Source organism: Micromesistius poutassou (assembly GCF_964030765.1).
Source record: "Micromesistius poutassou genome assembly, chromosome: 5".
NCBI classification, from domain to species: Eukaryota; Metazoa; Chordata; class Actinopteri; order Gadiformes; family Gadidae; genus Micromesistius; species Micromesistius poutassou.
In genome coordinates, this window is record NC_140275.1 from 4,084,381 (window position 1) to 4,100,698 (window position 16,318).

The following is a 16,318-nucleotide window of genomic DNA, read 5'->3' on the forward strand; positions in this document are numbered from 1 at the left end:
TCTCAAACTGTTCATTTCTGCAAAACCAATTTCCGCATCTTTCAGAAACGTCCTCTTTTGTATCATGTCGCTTTAAGGCCCCCCTCCCGAGTGGCCCAGACTGCTGTGATTGGTCCGCACACCTACTCTGTTAGGATTGGTCGAAGGGTTTGCACGTGAGCTTGCAAATAAACACCCACGAGAAGTTGTAAACATTGCGGGTACCCGGGAGGTGAGACTTCTGCACTTCAGCTCCCTCCACTGCACCGTCTGCCGTCAGACTGTTACGGAAGTAAAGTCTGAGCACAAACGAGCTGTTTCACGCACTTATTGATGGACGCTCTAGGTGGGAACGCATACTCCCCATGGCTCGGACTTTGATTTTTCTAGCGTAGAAGACGTAAAACATGCATACATACGTCATTTAACAGTCTAAAGCAAAGGGAAAAGTCCAAAAGAAGGACACCACCCCTTAGAGTTTCTTGGCGCTCGCTCGTTTCTTCTCTTTCGAAACTCAAACCGTTACCCTTGGTGTAATTAGGGGTGTCGCATGGCGTTCCTTTGAATAATGACCCAATATACTTTTCTGGGCATTTAAAATCCTGCCGAGTTAGCCAGGAGTCGAACCTGGAATCTTCTGATCCGTAGTCAGACGCGTTATCCATTGCGCCACTAACCCACGTGTACATAAAGGTGACTCAATTCGAATGCGTCAAATAAGAAAGGTTGCTTGCTTCAAAGATCCCCTATTACGCATTTTCAGGGTTAATAATTGCATTTAGGGGTATTACTAGAATAAGGTTACATGCCAGTATGTTAAAAAGTACCCCTTTTTATTCTCAAACTGTTCATTTCTGCAAAACCAATTTCCGCATCTTTCAGAAACGTCCTCTTTTGTATCATGTCGCTTTAAGGCCCCCCTCCCGAGTGGCCCAGACTGCTGTGATTGGTCCGCACACCTACTCTGTTAGGATTGGTCGAAGGGTTTGCACGTGAGCTTGCAAATAAACACCCACGAGAAGTTGTAAACATTGCGGGTACCCGGGAGGTGAGACTTCTGCACTTCAGCTCCCTCCACTGCACCGTCTGCCGTCAGACTGTTACGGAAGTAAAGTCTGAGCACAAACGAGCTGTTTCACGCACTTATTGATGGACGCTCTAGGTGGGAACGCATACTCCCCATGGCTCGGACTTTGATTTTTCTAGCGTAGAAGACGTAAAACATGCATACATACGTCATTTAACAGTCTAAAGCAAAGGGAAAAGTCCAAAAGAAGGACACCACCCCTTAGAGTTTCTTGGCGCTCGCTCGTTTCTTCTCTTTCGAAACTCAAACCGTTACCCTTGGTGTAATTAGGGGTGTCGCATGGCGTTCCTTTGAATAATGACCCAATATACTTTTCTGGGCATTTAAAATTCATCCGAGCTAGCCAGGAGTCGAACCTGGAATCTTCTGATCCGTAGTCAGACGCGTTATCCATTGCGCCACTAACCCACGTGTATATAAAAGTGACTCAATTCGAATGCGTCAAATAAGAAAGGTTGCTTGCTTCAAAGATCCCCTATTACGCATTTTCAGGGTTAATAATTGCATTTAGGGGTATTACTAGAATAAGGTTACATGCCTGTATGTTAAAAAGTACCCCTTTTTATTCTCAAACTGTTCATTTCTGCAAAACCAATTTCCGCATCTTTCAGAAACGTCCTCTTTTGTATCATGTCGCTTTAAGGCCCCCCTCCCGAGTGGCCCAGACTGCTGTGATTGGTCCGCACACCTACTCTGTTAGGATTGGTCGAAGGGTTTGCACGTGAGCTTGCAAATAAACACCCACGAGAAGTTGTAAACATTGCGGGTACCCGGGAGGTGAGACTTCTGCACTTCAGCTCCCTCCACTGCACCGTCTGCCGTCAGACTGTTACGGAAGTAAAGTCTGAGCACAAACGAGCTGTTTCACACACTTATTGATGGACGCTCTAGGTGGGAACGCATACTCCCCATGGCTCGGACTTTGATTTTTCTAGCGTAGAAGACGTAAAACATGCATACATACGTCATTTAACAGTCTAAAGCAAAGGGAAAAGTCCAAAAGAAGGACACCACCCCTTAGAGTTTCTTGGCGCTCGCTCGTTTCTTCTCTTTCGAAACTCAAACCGTTACCCTTGGTGTAATTAGGGGTGTCGCATGGCGTTCCTTTGAATAATGACCCAATATACTTTTCTGGGCATTTAAAATCCTGCCGAGTTAGCCAGGAGTCGAACCTGGAATCTTCTGATCCGTAGTCAGACGCGTTATCCATTGCGCCACTAACCCACGTGTACATAAAGGTGACTCAATTCGAATGCGTCAAATAAGAAAGGTTGCTTGCTTCAAAGATCCCCTATTACGCATTTTCAGGGTTAATAATTGCATTTAGGGGTATTACTAGAATAAGGTTACATGCCAGTATGTTAAAAAGTACCCCTTTTTATTCTCAAACTGTTCATTTCTGCAAAACCAATTTCCGCATCTTTCAGAAACGTCCTCTTTTGTATCATGTCGCTTTAAGGCCCCCCTCCCGAGTGGCCCAGACTGCTGTGATTGGTCCGCACACCTACTCTGTTAGGATTGGTCGAAGGGTTTGCACGTGAGCTTGCAAATAAACACCCACGAGAAGTTGTAAACATTGCGGGTACCCGGGAGGTGAGACTTCTGCACTTCAGCTCCCTCCACTGCACCGTCTGCCGTCAGACTGTTACGGAAGTAAAGTCTGAGCACAAACGAGCTGTTTCACGCACTTATTGATGGACGCTCTAGGTGGGAACGCATACTCCCCATGGCTCGGACTTTGATTTTTCTAGCGTAGAAGACGTAAAACATGCATACATACGTCATTTAACAGTCTAAAGCAAAGGGAAAAGTCCAAAAGAAGGACACCACCCCTTAGAGTTTCTTGGCGCTCGCTCGTTTCTTCTCTTTCGAAACTCAAACCGTTACCCTTGGTGTAATTAGGGGTGTCGCATGGCGTTCCTTTGAATAATGACCCAATATACTTTTCTGGGCATTTAAAATCCTGCCGAGTTAGCCAGGAGTCGAACCTGGAATCTTCTGATCCGTAGTCAGACGCGTTATCCATTGCGCCACTAACCCACGTGTACATAAAGGTGACTCAATTCGAATGCGTCAAATAAGAAAGGTTGCTTGCTTCAAAGATCCCCTATTACGCATTTTCAGGGTTAATAATTGCATTTAGGGGTATTACTAGAATAAGGTTACATGCCAGTATGTTAAAAAGTACCCCTTTTTATTCTCAAACTGTTCATTTCTGCAAAACCAATTTCCGCATCTTTCAGAAACGTCCTCTTTTGTATCATGTCGCTTTAAGGCCCCCCTCCCGAGTGGCCCAGACTGCTGTGATTGGTCCGCACACCTACTCTGTTAGGATTGGTCGAAGGGTTTGCACGTGAGCTTGCAAATAAACACCCACGAGAAGTTGTAAACATTGCGGGTACCCGGGAGGTGAGACTTCTGCACTTCAGCTCCCTCCACTGCACCGTCTGCCGTCAGACTGTTACGGAAGTAAAGTCTGAGCACAAACGAGCTGTTTCACGCACTTATTGATGGACGCTCTAGGTGGGAACGCATACTCCCCATGGCTCGGACTTTGATTTTTCTAGCGTAGAAGACGTAAAACATGCATACATACGTCATTTAACAGTCTAAAGCAAAGGGAAAAGTCCAAAAGAAGGACACCACCCCTTAGAGTTTCTTGGCGCTCGCTCGTTTCTTCTCTTTCGAAACTCAAACCGTTACCCTTGGTGTAATTAGGGGTGTCGCATGGCGTTCCTTTGAATAATGACCCAATATACTTTTCTGGGCATTTAAAATCCTGCCGAGTTAGCCAGGAGTCGAACCTGGAATCTTCTGATCCGTAGTCAGACGCGTTATCCATTGCGCCACTAACCCACGTGTACATAAAGGTGACTCAATTCGAATGCGTCAAATAAGAAAGGTTGCTTGCTTCAAAGATCCCCTATTACGCATTTTCAGGGTTAATAATTGCATTTAGGGGTATTACTAGAATAAGGTTACATGCCAGTATGTTAAAAAGTACCCCTTTTTATTCTCAAACTGTTCATTTCTGCAAAACCAATTTCCGCATCTTTCAGAAACGTCCTCTTTTGTATCATGTCGCTTTAAGGCCCCCCTCCCGAGTGGCCCAGACTGCTGTGATTGGTCCGCACACCTACTCTGTTAGGATTGGTCGAAGGGTTTGCACGTGAGCTTGCAAATAAACACCCACGAGAAGTTGTAAACATTGCGGGTACCCGGGAGGTGAGACTTCTGCACTTCAGCTCCCTCCACTGCACCGTCTGCCGTCAGACTGTTACGGAAGTAAAGTCTGAGCACAAACGAGCTGTTTCACGCACTTATTGATGGACGCTCTAGGTGGGAACGCATACTCCCCATGGCTCGGACTTTGATTTTTCTAGCGTAGAAGACGTAAAACATGCATACATACGTCATTTAACAGTCTAAAGCAAAGGGAAAAGTCCAAAAGAAGGACACCACCCCTTAGAGTTTCTTGGCGCTCGCTCGTTTCTTCTCTTTCGAAACTCAAACCGTTACCCTTGGTGTAATTAGGGGTGTCGCATGGCGTTCCTTTGAATAATGACCCAATATACTTTTCTGGGCATTTAAAATTCATCCGAGCTAGCCAGGAGTCGAACCTGGAATCTTCTGATCCGTAGTCAGACGCGTTATCCATTGCGCCACTAACCCACGTGTATATAAAAGTGACTCAATTCGAATGCGTCAAATAAGAAAGGTTGCTTGCTTCAAAGATCCCCTATTACGCATTTTCAGGGTTAATAATTGCATTTAGGGGTATTACTAGAATAAGGTTACATGCCTGTATGTTAAAAAGTACCCCTTTTTATTCTCAAACTGTTCATTTCTGCAAAACCAATTTCCGCATCTTTCAGAAACGTCCTCTTTTGTATCATGTCGCTTTAAGGCCCCCCTCCCGAGTGGCCCAGACTGCTGTGATTGGTCCGCACACCTACTCTGTTAGGATTGGTCGAAGGGTTTGCACGTGAGCTTGCAAATAAACACCCACGAGAAGTTGTAAACATTGCGGGTACCCGGGAGGTGAGACTTCTGCACTTCAGCTCCCTCCACTGCACCGTCTGCCGTCAGACTGTTACGGAAGTAAAGTCTGAGCACAAACGAGCTGTTTCACACACTTATTGATGGACGCTCTAGGTGGGAACGCATACTCCCCATGGCTCGGACTTTGATTTTTCTAGCGTAGAAGACGTAAAACATGCATACATACGTCATTTAACAGTCTAAAGCAAAGGGAAAAGTCCAAAAGAAGGACACCACCCCTTAGAGTTTCTTGGCGCTCGCTCGTTTCTTCTCTTTCGAAACTCAAACCGTTACCCTTGGTGTAATTAGGGGTGTCGCATGGCGTTCCTTTGAATAATGACCCAATATACTTTTCTGGGCATTTAAAATCCTGCCGAGTTAGCCAGGAGTCGAACCTGGAATCTTCTGATCCGTAGTCAGACGCGTTATCCATTGCGCCACTAACCCACGTGTACATAAAGGTGACTCAATTCGAATGCGTCAAATAAGAAAGGTTGCTTGCTTCAAAGATCCCCTATTACGCATTTTCAGGGTTAATAATTGCATTTAGGGGTATTACTAGAATAAGGTTACATGCCAGTATGTTAAAAAGTACCCCTTTTTATTCTCAAACTGTTCATTTCTGCAAAACCAATTTCCGCATCTTTCAGAAACGTCCTCTTTTGTATCATGTCGCTTTAAGGCCCCCCTCCCGAGTGGCCCAGACTGCTGTGATTGGTCCGCACACCTACTCTGTTAGGATTGGTCGAAGGGTTTGCACGTGAGCTTGCAAATAAACACCCACGAGAAGTTGTAAACATTGCGGGTACCCGGGAGGTGAGACTTCTGCACTTCAGCTCCCTCCACTGCACCGTCTGCCGTCAGACTGTTACGGAAGTAAAGTCTGAGCACAAACGAGCTGTTTCACGCACTTATTGATGGACGCTCTAGGTGGGAACGCATACTCCCCATGGCTCGGACTTTGATTTTTCTAGCGTAGAAGACGTAAAACATGCATACATACGTCATTTAACAGTCTAAAGCAAAGGGAAAAGTCCAAAAGAAGGACACCACCCCTTAGAGTTTCTTGGCGCTCGCTCGTTTCTTCTCTTTCGAAACTCAAACCGTTACCCTTGGTGTAATTAGGGGTGTCGCATGGCGTTCCTTTGAATAATGACCCAATATACTTTTCTGGGCATTTAAAATTCATCCGAGCTAGCCAGGAGTCGAACCTGGAATCTTCTGATCCGTAGTCAGACGCGTTATCCATTGCGCCACTAACCCACGTGTACATAAAAGTGACTCAATTCGAATGCGTCAAATAAGAAAGGTTGCTTGCTTCAAAGATCCCCTATTACGCATTTTCAGGGTTAATAATTGCATTTAGGGGTATTACTAGAATAAGGTTACATGCCAGTATGTTAAAAAGTACCCCTTTTTATTCTCAAACTGTTCATTTCTGCAAAACCAATTTCCGCATCTTTCAGAAACGTCCTCTTTTGTATCATGTCGCTTTAAGGCCCCCCTCCCGAGTGGCCCAGACTGCTGTGATTGGTCCGCACACCTACTCTGTTAGGATTGGTCGAAGGGTTTGCACGTGAGCTTGCAAATAAACACCCACGAGAAGTTGTAAACATTGCGGGTACCCGGGAGGTGAGACTTCTGCACTTCAGCTCCCTCCACTGCACCGTCTGCCGTCAGACTGTTACGGAAGTAAAGTCTGAGCACAAACGAGCTGTTTCACACACTTATTGATGGACGCTCTAGGTGGGAACGCATACTCCCCATGGCTCGGACTTTGATTTTTCTAGCGTAGAAGACGTAAAACATGCATACATACGTCATTTAACAGTCTAAAGCAAAGGGAAAAGTCCAAAAGAAGGACACCACCCCTTAGAGTTTCTTGGCGCTCGCTCGTTTCTTCTCTTTCGAAACTCAAACCGTTACCCTTGGTGTAATTAGGGGTGTCGCATGGCGTTCCTTTGAATAATGACCCAATATACTTTTCTGGGCATTTAAAATCCTGCCGAGTTAGCCAGGAGTCGAACCTGGAATCTTCTGATCCGTAGTCAGACGCGTTATCCATTGCGCCACTAACCCACGTGTACATAAAGGTGACTCAATTCGAATGCGTCAAATAAGAAAGGTTGCTTGCTTCAAAGATCCCCTATTACGCATTTTCAGGGTTAATAATTGCATTTAGGGGTATTACTAGAATAAGGTTACATGCCTGTATGTTAAAAAGTACCCCTTTTTATTCTCAAACTGTTCATTTCTGCAAAACCAATTTCCGCATCTTTCAGAAACGTCCTCTTTTGTATCATGTCGCTTTAAGGCCCCCCTCCCGAGTGGCCCAGACTGCTGTGATTGGTCCGCACACCTACTCTGTTAGGATTGGTCGAAGGGTTTGCACGTGAGCTTGCAAATAAACACCCACGAGAAGTTGTAAACATTGCGGGTACCCGGGAGGTGAGACTTCTGCACTTCAGCTCCCTCCACTGCACCGTCTGCCGTCAGACTGTTACGGAAGTAAAGTCTGAGCACAAACGAGCTGTTTCACGCACTTATTGATGGACGCTCTAGGTGGGAACGCATACTCCCCATGGCTCGGACTTTGATTTTTCTAGCGTACAAGACGTAAAACATGCATACATACGTCATTTAACAGTCTAAAGCAAAGGGAAAAGTCCAAATGAAGGACACCACCCCTTAGAGTTTCTTGGCGCTCGCTCGTTTCTTCTCTTTCGAAACTCAAACCGTTACCCTTGGTGTAATTAGGGGTGTCGCATGGCGTTCCTTTGAATAATGACCCAATATACTTTTCTGGGCATTTAAAATTCATCCGAGCTAGCCAGGAGTCGAACCTGGAATCTTCTGATCCGTAGTCAGACGCGTTATCCATTGCGCCACTAACCCACGTGTACATAAATGTGACTCAATTCGAATGCGTCAAATAAGAAAGGTTGCTTGCTTCAAAGATCCCCTATTACGCATTTTCAGGGTTAATAATTGCATTTAGGGGTATTACTAGAATAAGGTTACATGCCAGTATGTTAAAAAGTACCCCTTTTTATTCTCAAACTGTTCATTTCTGCAAAACCAATTTCCGCATCTTTCAGAAACGTCCTCTTTTGTATCATGTCGCTTTAAGGCCCCCCTCCCGAGTGGCCCAGACTGCTGTGATTGGTCCGCACACCTACTCTGTTAGGATTGGTCGAAGGGTTTGCACGTGAGCTTGCAAATAAACACCCACGAGAAGTTGTAAACATTGCGGGTACCCGGGAGGTGAGACTTCTGCACTTCAGCTCCCTCCACTGCACCGTCTGCCGTCAGACTGTTACGGAAGTAAAGTCTGAGCACAAACGAGCTGTTTCACGCACTTATTGATGGACGCTCTAGGTGGGAACGCATACTCCCCATGGCTCGGACTTTGATTTTTCTAGCGTAGAAGACGTAAAACATGCATACATACGTCATTTAACAGTCTAAAGCAAAGGGAAAAGTCCAAAAGAAGGACACCACCCCTTAGAGTTCCTTGGCGCTCGCTCGTTTATTCTCTTTCGAAACTCAAACCGTTACCCTTGGTGTAATTAGGGGTGTCGCATGGCGTTCCTTTGAATAATGACCCAATATACTTTTCTGGGCATTTAAAATCCTTCCGAGTTAGCCAGGAGTCGAACCTGGAATCTTCTGATCCGTAGTCAGACGCGTTATCCATTGCGCCACTAACCCACGTGTACATAAAAGTGACTCAATTCGAATGCGTCAAATAAGAAAGGTTGCTTGCTTCAAAGATCCCCTATTACGCATTTTCAGGGTTAATAATTGCATTTAGGGGTATTACTAGAATAAGGTTACATGCCAGTATGTTAAAAAGTACCCCTTTTTATTCTCAAACTGTTCATTTCTGCAAAACCAATTTCCGCATCTTTCAGAAACGTCCTCTTTTGTATCATGTCGCTTTAAGGCCCCCCTCCCGAGTGGCCCAGACTGCTGTGCTTGGTCCGCACACCTACTCTGTTAGGATTGGTCGAAGGGTTTGCACGTGAGCTTGCAAATAAACACCCACGAGAAGTTGTAAACATTGCGGGTACCCGGGAGGTGAGACTTCTGCACTTCAGCTCCCTCCACTGCACCGTCTGCCGTCAGACTGTTACGGAAGTAAAGTCTGAGCACAAACGAGCTGTTTCACGCACTTATTGATGGACGCTCTAGGTGGGAACGCATACTCCCCATGGCTCGGACTTTGATTTTTCTAGCGTAGAAGACGTAAAACATGCATACATACGTCATTTAACAGTCTAAAGCAAAGGGAAAAGTCCAAAAGAAGGACACCACCCCTTAGAGTTTCTTGGCGCTCGCTCGTTTCTTCTCTTTCGAAACTCAAACCGTTACCCTTGGTGTAATTAGGGGTGTCGCATGGCGTTCCTTTGAATAATGACCCAATATACTTTTCTGGGCATTTAAAATTCTTCCGAGCTAGCCAGGAGTCGAACCTGGAATCTTCTGATCCGTAGTCAGACGCATTATCCATTGCGCCACTAACCCACGTGTACAAATATGTGACTCAATTCGAATGCGTCAAATAAGAAAGGTTGCTTGCTTCAAAGATCCCCTATTACGCATTTTCAGGGTTAATAATTGCATTTAGGGGTATTACTAGGATAAGGTTACATGCCTGTATGTTAAAAAGTACCCCTTTTTATTCTCAAACTGTTCATTTCTGCAAAACCAATTTCCGCATCTTTCAGAAACGTCCTCTTTTGTATCATGTCGCTTTAAGGCCCCCCTCCCGAGTGGCCCAGACTGCTGTGATTGGTCCGCACACCTACTCTGTTAGGATTGGTCGAAGGGTTTGCACGTGAGCTTGCAAGTAAACACCCACGAGAAGTTGTAAACATTGCGGGTACCCGGGAGGTGAGACTTCTGCACTTCAGCTCCCTCCACTGCACCGTCTGCCGTCAGACTGTTACGGAAGTAAAGTCTGAGCACAAACGAGCTGTTTCACGCACTTATTGATGGACGCTCTAGGTGGGAACGCATACTCCCCATGGCTCGGACTTTGATTTTTCTAGCGTAGAAGACGTAAAACATGCATACATACGTCATTTAACAGTCTAAAGCAAAGGGAAAAGTCCAAAAGAAGGACACCACCCCTTAGAGTTTCTTGGCGCTCGCTCGTTTCTTCTCTTTCGAAACTCAAACCGTTACCCTTGGTGTAATTAGGGGTGTCGCATGGCGTTCCTTTGAATAATGACCCAATATACTTTTCTGGGCATTTAACATTCTTCCGAGCTAGCCAGGAGTCGAACCTGGAATCTTCTGATCCGTAGTCAGACGCGTTATCCATTGCGCCACTAACCCACGTGTACATAAAAGTGACTCAATTCGAATGCGTCAAATAAGAAAGGTTGCTTGCTTCAAAGATCCCCTATTACGCATTTTCAGGGTTAATAATTGCATTTAGGGGTATTACTAGAATAAGGTTACATGCCAGTATGTTAAAAAGTACCCCTTTTTATTCTCAAACTGTTCATTTCTGCAAAACCAATTTCCGCATCTTTCAGAAACGTCCTCTTTTGTATCATGTCGCTTTAAGGCCCCCCTCCCGAGTGGCCCAGACTGCTGTGATTGGTCCGCACACCTACTCTGTTAGGATTGGTCGAAGGGTTTGCACGTGAGCTTGCAAATAAACACCCACGAGAAGTTGTAAACATTGCGGGTACCCGGGAGGTGAGACTTCTGCACTTCAGCTCCCTCCACTGCACCGTCTGCCGTCAGACTGTTACGGAAGTAAAGTCTGAGCACAAACGAGCTGTTTCACGCACTTATTGATGGACGCTCTAGGTGGGAACGCATACTCCCCATGGCTCGGACTTTGATTTTTCTAGCGTAGAAGACGTAAAACATGCATACATACGTCATTTAACAGTCTAAAGCAAAGGGAAAAGTCCAAAAGAAGGACACCACCCCTTAGAGTTTCTTGGCGCTCGCTCGTTTCTTCTCTTTCGAAACTCAAACCGTTACCCTTGGTGTAATTAGGGGTGTCGCATGGCGTTCCTTTGAATAATGACCCAATATACTTTTCTGGGCATTTAAAATTCTTCCGAGCTAGCCAGGAGTCGAACCTGGAATCTTCTGATCCGTAGTCAGACGCATTATCCATTGCGCCACTAACCCACGTGTACAAATATGTGACTCAATTCGAATGCGTCAAATAAGAAAGGTTGCTTGCTTCAAAGATCCCCTATTACGCATTTTCAGGGTTAATAATTGCATTTAGGGGTATTACTAGAATAAGGTTACATGCCAGTATGTTAAAAAGTACCCCTTTTTATTCTCAAACTGTTCATTTCTGCAAAACCAATTTCCGCATCTTTCAGAAACGTCCTCTTTTGTATCATGTCGCTTTAAGGCCCCCCTCCCGAGTGGCCCAGACTGCTGTGATTGGTCCGCACACCTACTCTGTTAGGATTGGTCGAAGGGTTTGCACGTGAGCTTGCAAATAAACACCCACGAGAAGTTGTAAACATTGCGGGTACCCGGGAGGTGAGACTTCTGCACTTCAGCTCCCTCCACTGCACCGTCTGCCGTCAGACTGTTACGGAAGTAAAGTCTGAGCACAAACGAGCTGTTTCACGCACTTATTGATGGACGCTCTAGGTGGGAACGCATACTCCCCATGGCTCGGACTTTGATTTTTCTAGCGTAGAAGACGTAAAACATGCATACATACGTCATTTAACAGTCTAAAGCAAAGGGAAAAGTCCAAAAGAAGGACACCACCCCTTAGAGTTTCTTGGCGCTCGCTCGTTTCTTCTCTTTCGAAACTCAAACCGTTACCCTTGGTGTAATTAGGGGTGTCGCATGGCGTTCCTTTGAATAATGACCCAATATACTTTTCTGGGCACTTAAAATTCTTCCGAGCTAGCCAGGAGTCCAACCTGAAATCTTCTGATCCGTAGTCAGACGCGTTATCCATTGCGCCACTAACCCACGTGTACATAAAAGTGACTCAATTCGAATGCGTCAAATAAGAAAGGTTGCTTGCTTCAAAGATCCCCTATTACGCATTTTCAGGGTTAATAATTGCATTTAGGGGTATTACTAGAATAAGGTTACATGCCAGTATGTTAAAAAGTACCCCTTTTTATTCTCAAACTGTTCATTTCTGCAAAACCAATTTCCGCATCTTTCAGAAACGTCCTCTTTTGTATCATGTCGCTTTAAGGCCCCCCTCCCGAGTGGCCCAGACTGCTGTGATTGGTCCGCACACCTACTCTGTTAGGATTGGTCGAAGGGTTTGCACGTGAGCTTGCAAATAAACACCCACGAGAAGTTGTAAACATTGCGGGTACCCGGGAGGTGAGACTTCTGCACTTCAGCTCCCTCCACTGCACCGTCTGCCGTCAGACTGTTACGGAAGTAAAGTCTGAGCACAAACGAGCTGTTTCACGCACTTATTGATGGACGCTCTAGGTGGGAACGCATACTCCCCATGGCTCGGACTTTGATTTTTCTAGCGTAGAAGACGTAAAACATGCATACATACGTCATTTAACAGTCTAAAGCAAAGGGAAAAGTCCAAAAGAAGGACACCACCCCTTAGAGTTTCTTGGCGCTCGCTCGTTTCTTCTCTTTCGAAACTCAAACCGTTACCCTTGGTGTAATTAGGGGTGTCGCATGGCGTTCCTTTGAATAATGACCCAATATACTTTTCTGGGCATTTAAAATTCTTCCGAGCTAGCCAGGAGTCGAACCTGGAATCTTCTGATCCGTAGTCAGACGCGTTATCCATTGCGCCACTAACCCACGTGTACATAAAAGTGACTCAATTCGAATGCGTCAAATAAGAAAGGTTGCTTGCTTCAAAGATCCCCTATTACGCATTTTCAGGGTTAATAATTGCATTTAGGGGTATTACTAGAATAAGGTTACATGCCTGTATGTTAGAAAGTACCCCTTTTTATTCTCAAACTGTTCATTTCTGCAAAACCAATTTCCGCATCTTTCAGAAACGTCCTCTTTTGTATCATGTCGCTTTAAGGCCCCCCTCCCGAGTGGCCCAGACTGCTGTGATTGGTCCGCACACCTACTCTGTTAGGATTGGTCGAAGGGTTTGCACGTGAGCTTGCAAATAAACACCCACGAGAAGTTGTAAACATTGCGGGTACCCGGGAGGTGAGACTTCTGCACTTCAGCTCCCTCCACTGCACCGTCTGCCGTCAGACTGTTACGGAAGTAAAGTCTGAGCACAAACGAGCTGTTTCACGCACTTATTGATGGACGCTCTAGGTGGGAACGCATACTCCCCATGGCTCGGACTTTGATTTTTCTAGCGTAGAAGACGTAAAACATGCATACATACGTCATTTAACAGTCTAAAGCAAAGGGAAAAGTCCAAAAGAAGGACACCACCCCTTAGAGTTTCTTGGCGCTCGCTCGTTTCTTCTCTTTCGAAACTCAAACCGTTACCCTTGGTGTAATTAGGGGTGTCGCATGGCGTTCCTTTGAATAATGACCCAATATACTTTTCTGGGCATTTAAAATTCTTCCGAGCTAGCCAGGAGTCCAACCTGAAATCTTCTGATCCGTAGTCAGACGCGTTATCCATTGCGCCACTAACCCACGTGTACATAAAAGTGACTCAATTCGAATGCGTCAAATAAGAAAGGTTGCTTGCTTCAAAGATCCCCTATTACGCATTTTCAGGGTTAATAATTGCATTTAGGGGTATTACTAGAATAAGGTTACATGCCAGTATGTTAAAAAGTACCCCTTTTTATTCTCAAACTGTTCATTTCTGCAAAACCAATTTCCGCATCTTTCAGAAACGTCCTCTTTTGTATCATGTCGCTTTAAGGCCCCCCTCCCGAGTGGCCCAGACTGCTGTGATTGGTCCGCACACCTACTCTGTTAGGATTGGTCGAAGGGTTTGCACGTGAGCTTGCAAATAAACACCCACGAGAAGTTGTAAACATTGCGGGTACCCGGGAGGTGAGACTTCTGCACTTCAGCTCCCTCCACTGCACCGTCTGCCGTCAGACTGTTACGGAAGTAAAGTCTGAGCACAAACGAGCTGTTTCACGCACTTATTGATGGACGCTCTAGGTGGGAACGCATACTCCCCATGGCTCGGACTTTGATTTTTCTAGCGTAGAAGACGTAAAACATGCATACATACGTCATTTAACAGTCTAAAGCAAAGGGAAAAGTCCAAAAGAAGGACACCACCCCTTAGAGTTCCTTGGCGCTCGCTCGTTTATTCTCTTTCGAAACTCAAACCGTTACCCTTGGTGTAATTAGGGGTGTCGCATGGCGTTCCTTTGAATAATGACCCAATATACTTTTCTGGGCATTTAAAATCCTTCCGAGTTAGCCAGGAGTCGAACCTGGAATCTTCTGATCCGTAGTCAGACGCGTTATCCATTGCTCCACTAACCCACGTGTACATAAAAGTGACTCAATTCGAATGCGTCAAATAAGAAAGGTTGCTTGCTTCAAAGATCCCCTATTACGCATTTTCAGGGTTAATAATTGCATTTAGGGGTATTACTAGAATAAGGTTACATGCCAGTATGTTAAAAAGTACCCCTTTTTATTCTCAAACTGTTCATTTCTGCAAAACCAATTTCCGCATCTTTCAGAAACGTCCTCTTTTGTATCATGTCGCTTTAAGGCCCCCCTCCCGAGTGGCCCAGACTGCTGTGCTTGGTCCGCACACCTACTCTGTTAGGATTGGTCGAAGGGTTTGCACGTGAGCTTGCAAATAAACACCCACGAGAAGTTGTAAACATTGCGGGTACCCGGGAGGTGAGACTTCTGCACTTCAGCTCCCTCCACTGCACCGTCTGCCGTCAGACTGTTACGGAAGTAAAGTCTGAGCACAAACGAGCTGTTTCACGCACTTATTGATGGACGCTCTAGGTGGGAACGCATACTCCCCATGGCTCGGACTTTGATTTTTCTAGCGTAGAAGACGTAAAACATGCATACATACGTCATTTAACAGTCTAAAGCAAAGGGAAAAGTCCAAAAGAAGGACACCACCCCTTAGAGTTTCTTGGCGCTCGCTCGTTTCTTCTCTTTCGAAACTCAAACCGTTACCCTTGGTGTAATTAGGGGTGTCGCATGGCGTTCCTTTGAATAATGACCCAATATACTTTTGTGGGCATTTAAAATTCTTCCGAGCTAGCCAGGAGTCGAACCTGGAATCTTCTGATCCGTAGTCAGACGCGTTATCCATTGCGCCACTAACCCACGTGTACATAAAAGTGACTCAATTCGAATGCGTCAAATAAGAAAGGTTGCTTGCTTCAAAGATCCCCTATTACGCATTTTCAGGGTTAATAATTGCATTTAGGGGTATTACTAGAATAAGGTTACATGCCTGTATGTTAGAAAGTACCCCTTTTTATTCTCAAACTGTTCATTTCTGCAAAACCAATTTCCGCATCTTTCAGAAACGTCCTCTTTTGTATCATGTCGCTTTAAGGCCCCCCTCCCGAGTGGCCCAGACTGCTGTGATTGGTCCGCACACCTACTCTGTTAGGATTGGTCGAAGGGTTTGCACGTGAGCTTGCAAATAAACACCCACGAGAAGTTGTAAACATTGCGGGTACCCGGGAGGTGAGACTTCTGCACTTCAGCTCCCTCCACTGCACCGTCTGCCGTCAGACTGTTACGGAAGTAAAGTCTGAGCACAAACGAGCTGTTTCACGCACTTATTGATGGACGCTCTAGGTGGGAACGCATACTCCCCATGGCTCGGACTTTGATTTTTCTAGCGTAGAAGACGTAAAACATGCATACATACGTCATTTAACAGTCTAAAGCAAAGGGAAAAGTCCAAAAGAAGGACACCACCCCTTAGAGTTTCTTGGCGCTCGCTCGTTTCTTCTCTTTCGAAACTCAAACCGTTACCCTTGGTGTAATTAGGGGTGTCGCATGGCGTTCCTTTGAATAATGACCCAATATACTTTTCTGGGCACTTAAAATTCTTCCGAGCTAGCCAGGAGTCCAACCTGAAATCTTCTGATCCGTAGTCAGACGCGTTATCCATTGCGCCACTAACCCACGTGTACATAAAAGTGACTCAATTCGAATGCGTCAAATAAGAAAGGTTGCTTGCTTCAAAGATCCCCTATTACGCATTTTCAGGGTTAATAATTGCATTTAGGGGTATTACTAGAATAAGGTTACATGCCAGTATGTTAAAAAGTACCCCTTTTT

General features: G+C 45.4%; 17 non-coding genes across 17 annotated transcripts; all 17 read right to left on the reverse strand.

Moving 5' to 3' along the window:
- Positions 1 to 585: 585 nt before the first annotated feature.
- AC3HAE_014327 (transfer RNA arginine (anticodon ACG)) lies at positions 586 to 658 on the reverse strand. The gene has a single exon. It is a non-coding gene; the product is annotated as a tRNA-Arg (tRNA).
- A 743-nt stretch (positions 659 to 1,401) lies between these two features.
- Positions 1,402 to 1,474, reverse strand: AC3HAE_014328 (transfer RNA arginine (anticodon ACG)). The gene has a single exon. It is a non-coding gene; the product is annotated as a tRNA-Arg (tRNA).
- Positions 1,475 to 2,217: 743 nt separating this feature from the next.
- Positions 2,218 to 2,290, reverse strand: AC3HAE_014330 (transfer RNA arginine (anticodon ACG)). Its single transcript has one exon. It is a non-coding gene; the product is annotated as a tRNA-Arg (tRNA).
- Positions 2,291 to 3,033: 743 nt separating this feature from the next.
- On the reverse strand, positions 3,034 to 3,106 carry AC3HAE_014331 (transfer RNA arginine (anticodon ACG)). The gene has a single exon. It is a non-coding gene; the product is annotated as a tRNA-Arg (tRNA).
- A 743-nt stretch (positions 3,107 to 3,849) lies between these two features.
- AC3HAE_014333 (transfer RNA arginine (anticodon ACG)) lies at positions 3,850 to 3,922 on the reverse strand. The gene has a single exon. It is a non-coding gene; the product is annotated as a tRNA-Arg (tRNA).
- A 743-nt stretch (positions 3,923 to 4,665) lies between these two features.
- AC3HAE_014334 (transfer RNA arginine (anticodon ACG)) lies at positions 4,666 to 4,738 on the reverse strand. The gene has a single exon. It is a non-coding gene; the product is annotated as a tRNA-Arg (tRNA).
- A 743-nt stretch (positions 4,739 to 5,481) lies between these two features.
- On the reverse strand, positions 5,482 to 5,554 carry AC3HAE_014335 (transfer RNA arginine (anticodon ACG)). The gene has a single exon. It is a non-coding gene; the product is annotated as a tRNA-Arg (tRNA).
- A 743-nt stretch (positions 5,555 to 6,297) lies between these two features.
- Positions 6,298 to 6,370, reverse strand: AC3HAE_014336 (transfer RNA arginine (anticodon ACG)). The gene has a single exon. It is a non-coding gene; the product is annotated as a tRNA-Arg (tRNA).
- Positions 6,371 to 7,113: 743 nt separating this feature from the next.
- AC3HAE_014337 (transfer RNA arginine (anticodon ACG)) lies at positions 7,114 to 7,186 on the reverse strand. The gene has a single exon. It is a non-coding gene; the product is annotated as a tRNA-Arg (tRNA).
- Positions 7,187 to 7,929: 743 nt separating this feature from the next.
- On the reverse strand, positions 7,930 to 8,002 carry AC3HAE_014338 (transfer RNA arginine (anticodon ACG)). Its single transcript has one exon. It is a non-coding gene; the product is annotated as a tRNA-Arg (tRNA).
- Positions 8,003 to 8,745: 743 nt separating this feature from the next.
- On the reverse strand, positions 8,746 to 8,818 carry AC3HAE_014339 (transfer RNA arginine (anticodon ACG)). The gene has a single exon. It is a non-coding gene; the product is annotated as a tRNA-Arg (tRNA).
- Positions 8,819 to 9,561: 743 nt separating this feature from the next.
- On the reverse strand, positions 9,562 to 9,634 carry AC3HAE_014341 (transfer RNA arginine (anticodon ACG)). The gene has a single exon. It is a non-coding gene; the product is annotated as a tRNA-Arg (tRNA).
- Positions 9,635 to 10,377: 743 nt separating this feature from the next.
- Positions 10,378 to 10,450, reverse strand: AC3HAE_014342 (transfer RNA arginine (anticodon ACG)). The gene has a single exon. It is a non-coding gene; the product is annotated as a tRNA-Arg (tRNA).
- A 743-nt stretch (positions 10,451 to 11,193) lies between these two features.
- Positions 11,194 to 11,266, reverse strand: AC3HAE_014343 (transfer RNA arginine (anticodon ACG)). The gene has a single exon. It is a non-coding gene; the product is annotated as a tRNA-Arg (tRNA).
- Positions 11,267 to 12,825: 1,559 nt separating this feature from the next.
- AC3HAE_014345 (transfer RNA arginine (anticodon ACG)) lies at positions 12,826 to 12,898 on the reverse strand. Its single transcript has one exon. It is a non-coding gene; the product is annotated as a tRNA-Arg (tRNA).
- Positions 12,899 to 14,457: 1,559 nt separating this feature from the next.
- On the reverse strand, positions 14,458 to 14,530 carry AC3HAE_014346 (transfer RNA arginine (anticodon ACG)). Its single transcript has one exon. It is a non-coding gene; the product is annotated as a tRNA-Arg (tRNA).
- A 743-nt stretch (positions 14,531 to 15,273) lies between these two features.
- AC3HAE_014347 (transfer RNA arginine (anticodon ACG)) lies at positions 15,274 to 15,346 on the reverse strand. The gene has a single exon. It is a non-coding gene; the product is annotated as a tRNA-Arg (tRNA).
- Between the last annotated feature and the right edge of the window lie 972 nt (positions 15,347 to 16,318).